Source organism: Salvia splendens, chromosome 15, assembly GCF_004379255.2.
Source record: "Salvia splendens isolate huo1 chromosome 15, SspV2, whole genome shotgun sequence".
Taxonomy (NCBI): Eukaryota; Viridiplantae; Streptophyta; class Magnoliopsida; order Lamiales; family Lamiaceae; genus Salvia; species Salvia splendens.
In genome coordinates, this window is record NC_056046.1 from 29,506,983 (window position 1) to 29,512,408 (window position 5,426).

A 5,426-nucleotide genomic window follows, 5' to 3' on the forward strand; every position below is an offset into this window, starting at 1 on the left:
GGAAATTATGTGTCCGACGACCTAGACTTTGAAAGTTCCTTGAGTTCCTAGACCCAGTGATCTAGCGAATCCTCTGGACCCGATAGGCTTGATATAACACACTGAACACACTGCAAATCCCTGTCTTTCAGTGTGTTAAATGGATGGTGGAAAAAGTAAGAAAATAAAGTAAGAGAGATGAAAAAATAAAGTAAAAATAAGAATTACTTTTTGCTAAAAATAGAAATGATTCAATTAACTTGGAATTTCCCAAAATAGAATAATGACTTTATTAACATGGAATGGAGGGAATATAAAGTTAATAAAGTATGATAAGAAAAGATAAAGAGTGATTTAAAAGTAGAAGAAAAAGAGAATCTACAGATAAATTAGAAGAGGAAAAGGAAAAAAATGAATATGAGAATAATTTTGATGGTCGATCTAAAATAAAAGAAATATGATCATTTTGTGGGCGATGCATGTGTAACGTTTTTCATTTAGAACAATTGTGCATGGTTTCTCCTGAACGAATAAGACAGTTCAACCAAGGTTAACCATTCACACCACATATTATTAGATAGAACAATTGTGTGTGGTTGTGTACACACACAAAAATGAGTGAAAGTACTATTTCTTTTATTAGAATCGAGCAAACAAAAGAAATGAATGACTGCTACAAAATCAATACTGGGAAGTCTAGCCTAATCAGTTGCTAGGTTGCAAAATTAGCGCTAATTAGATTCGCCCCTCGTAGAATTCATGGTAATAATTCTTAAATTATAGTAGTAATAAATAGAGTAAATAAAATAAATTTAGACACCACAAAAGATATTGTCTAATTACACATTTTTAGTCAATTATTGACGTTAATAAATGTTTCTACAGACATCACCTATACTATACAAAATGTCTTCAATCTTGGTCTCACAATTAAAATTAAATCATTTAAGTTTCCATAGTAACTAATTGCGTCTCAAACCTGTCCTATAAAGTATTTGTTTCATTCTAAGTTGAGTATTTTTCATTCGGCACAAAATTTTTCGTAGTTTTGCATTGTGAGTTTAAGTGGAGAGAGAATGGAGAGAGTTATGTTTTTATATGAAAAAATTGTATCATTTATAGTTAGACATTCTAAAAAATATGTTACTTAAATGAGAAGATGAAATATAATGTTACTGGTATTGCGCATTATGTGAATAAATTGCTAGAATGACTCATTGATGAGGCATTTGGTTTATGACATTTTGTTTTGCTAAGCTTTAAAATTCGACCAATTTCATCTAGAATGGCAATGACTACGGTGAGAATTTTCTAAGCCTTGTACCTATGTTGCCATGTCAACTTAAATTTGGATTGATATATAAATATAAATTTGTTAGAAATGCTAATTTGCATTATGGAAGGTGCATACTATACGAAAAAAATCAGCTAATTTAGTAGTATGTTCCAATTAACTTTATTTTTACAAATTTCTTAAAGAGTTGAAACCTTCTACATTGGCAATGACAAAATTATTTTTCCAATAATTAACGTAGTCTTACTAAACTTTCAACTTTCCAGCACACAGCTGATTAGTACATGAGATGATAAAATACAAGTTAATATGAAAAGAAAACAATTGATAACACACACTTATAAATATGATGCAATACATATATATGATCCTAATTTTGTTTGAGTTAAAGGTAAATTTGTAAGTTCAAGCGCGGCACTGCATGAGCAATTAGAAGCTTAGCCAATGCCAAGTCATTTTCTGACTCAGCCAAGTCAATAGTATTCGTAGAAAGTGGGGGTCTCCATGCAAAACATTGAATAAGTCTAGCCAAAAGCATCGTGCTCAGGGTAGAACCAAGAACGACTCCAGGGCATCCTCGTCTTCCAGTACTAAACGACAACATGTGCAACTCCGGATCCGTAAGCACGACTACTGAGTCTTCATCATGAACGTGTCTCTCAGGCCTAAAGCGGAGAGGCTCATCCCAAACCCTAGGGTTCCGCCCTAGGCCAGGACGGCTAAGCAACACTTGGCTCCCCTTTGGGATAAAGTACCCACACACCACTGTATCTTTGCTTGAAACATGTGGGACATGGAAAGGTGCTAATGGATGTATCCGAAATGACTCTTTCAAACAAGTCATCACATAATTTAATTTAGGCAAATCAAATTCTTGAACAAGCCTATCTTTACCTACCACTCGATCCAATTCTTCAGATGCCTTAGCAAGAATATCGATTTCTGCCAACGCCCACTCAACTGCATTTGATGGATTATCAACCGTCTCAATCATTATTTCCTGTAAAATCAATCGTTCCTGATTATTATGCTTTTATAAAAACGGTTGAGTACACAATCTTTTAGATACTAAAAACATACAACAATTAATGCTTTGATCTCTCAAATGGACAGAAGCGGCTCATTTCCTGACTTCTTGAGGTTAATCAAAAGATTAAGAATATCATCTTCCTCACTCTTGAGGCCCTTCTCCCACATCTCTATTCTCTTTTTGATTTCCGGATCTTGATACCTTCTCACATTCTTAATCGCATTCGTTATCTTCTTTTTATGCCCATCCAAATCCGAAACCTCCAGCCACGGCAAAAAATCAGCAATGGCGAATCCATAGAGGCACGAAAGAATCGCGAACAATCCATCCACATGCTCTCTCTCTTCAACCCCCGCCCCCCCGTCCGCCATTCCGGACCCAAAAAACCTCTCACCAAACACCATTTTTCTTATCACATTGCCACAGTAATGGCGCGCCGTATCTCTCACATTCACACTTCTGTTGCTGTCCGGATTCTTGCACTGTTTGTACACATATCTGACGAGGTGATCGGCTTCCTCGCGTCTCTTCTCGTGTAGCCATTGAAACACTGCATTTGATAGCACGCCCGACCTCATAACCCTCCTCATTTTAGCCCACTGGTCGCCCGAAGGCGACAGAGCCAGCGTCAGGTAGCCGTCGCTGGTGATCTGGGCTGATATGGCGTCAGGCCGGGAGTCAAATACGGCTCCTGCTTCTTCAAGAACTCTCTGGAAAGTTCGGGAGAAGTGACAGTGATGACGTGGACTCTGCCGTGCTTGATGCAAGAGATTTCGGTGTTGAGGTCTTGCATGAGGTTGTGTATCCATCGGAATGCTGGCTTGTTTGACAGAATTTCCGGGAGGCTGCCGACGATCGGGTAGGCGGTGGTGCCCGGAGGAAGAGGCGGGGACGTGGGACTTTTCTCGGTGGATTTAAGTTTGTAGATGAGTAGTGAAATTAAGCACAATGCTAGTAGCAATGGTGGGAGATTGTTGGTGAGGCTTGTTTCGATTTTCATGGTTGTTTTTCTGAGTTTCAAAATGTTTGTAGCTTGAGTTGATACCTTGCATCTTGGCCTTGCCTTTTATAGAGGGAAGTTCCTCTACTAATCGAATTGAAAATACTATCTTTTGTGCATTGCACGAGTGTGATACCGGTATATATAAAAGCTAACACTATAAATTACCATCAAATACGATCAACACGAAGGTCAAGGCATACTTAATTACTACAGGAGTTTTTCTTGGTAAGGAGCTCTACTATGTATATTAGCATTGTCAACGAAAAATAGTCTCATTTGTAAGCGAAACAAGTTTTAAAGCGTATTGTTAATGTAACAAAGAGAGAGAAACAAAGGATAACTGTAAATTACAAGAGGGAAGGAAAAAGAAAAAAGGGTGAAAAGTTTCCATTAATACAAATGACATCGAATATAAAAAGAGATAAATATTCGTAAAAATACAAAAAATATGCGCATAGAAATTGAAAAGAAAAAAAAATATTTAACATGTGGTTTAAATTCACTAAGAAAACAAAACTTGAGTTTGCATGGATCATTTGTAAAGAAAATTGAAATAATACTTTATAAATTACTTCTTCGTCCGTCATCATGTTTTACGGAAAATGTTAAGAAAAGTGGGTGGAAAAAAGTTAGGGGAATATAAGTCTCATTTGTATATATTAGTTTTAATTGCAATGTTGGTGGAATAAGTTGGTAGAATGTGGGACCCTGTTATCATTTATAGTAAAAATGAACCGAGGTGGAGGGAAACGAGAAGCAGTGTATAACTCGATCTACGATCGAGTACGAGCTCAAAGAGGAAGCTGCAACGAATGTTGAAATCGCTTCCATTAAACCATTCACTGGCCTCATGCTACTCTGTGCTAAGTATTTGCTCCGCAACAATGACAATTGATCAACTATAGCCGCAACAATGACAATTGATCTACTATTAACTTGGGAATGCGTGTTTTACTTTCATGTTTACTAAAATAAATTTCTATCCTCCTACTATATATCTCTGTATTTCATTTTCTCTTTTTCCATGCTTTTAATATCTACATATTTTATCAACTCATAACTATGAAATTTTGAAAAAGCCGCCACAAGAAAATCCTACAACCTACGTTAGCTATTTAAAGTCACACTTTATCCGCCACGAATTTTAAAAAATGTTAATAGAAAGTGAATTGAAAATATTAATGAAATGGGAGTCATACTCTTTGATACGCTCGGTTTTTGCACTATTTTATGGCCTTTATGCACTATTTTAGGGCATTTATTTGGTCCATTTTGAGTATCAATGTTGCAATACATGTCCAATAATTACATATTTTATTTGTTTTCGTATTTTGACGTGTTTTGTAAGAAATGTGCAAATTTGAGCCTAAAAAGATAGCTAAAAGTCGAAGATGAAAATCTGGAGCATTCTACCCGCCCAGCGGACCGCTGGCGGCCAACGATTGTTGAACAAATAGCAGTCCGCTTCGAGAAAGTTGTGCTGAAAAGACTAGTTCAAGACATAATTGTAACACCCCAAATCAGGGTTTAGTTGGAAAATTCCTTTCTACACAAATTTGTCAATTTAGGGTGAAATTCTTATAATTTGTGCACAACACTGAATGTTATTTTATATAGTATTGGGGTAACACAAGTATCGTGTCAGTAAGATTGAGCAAGAAAATAGAATTAAATCGGAAATTATATAGCGTATATAATAGAAGGGAGAAATTGTCATTTTGCATAAAAGATGCTATATTTATTTTTATCTCCAAAAAACATCGAGAGGCACGGTTTTTTTAGGTTTCTAATTTTTATTTTTACTACAATCAAGACAATTATACATGGAATCATCTAGAAAGAATATGAATGATCAAAATAGTGCCATTTGTCATTTACTATTCATAATTAATTAAATAATGCGACTCTTGCTATAAAATCAAATATAGCTACAAGCCTACTATTCACCTCACTTTGGAGAATCAACCGATTAGTAATCAAATGAGGAAGAAGAAGTTGCAATCTATGAAAGTTTCACTTAATTTGTGTTGAGGCTTTGAACCAGTCGAACCAACGTATGGTTATCAAGGTAGGGCTCTCTTTTATCCTATTTTTCTTTTATTTGAAACTTATGATTGGTT

At 35.7% G+C, this 5,426-nt stretch overlaps 1 pseudogene; it reads right to left on the minus strand.

The window, feature by feature from the left end:
- Positions 1-1,658: 1,658 nt before the first annotated feature.
- Positions 1,659-3,303, minus strand: LOC121768172 (annotated as a pseudogene).
- Positions 3,304-5,426: the final 2,123 nt, after the last annotated feature.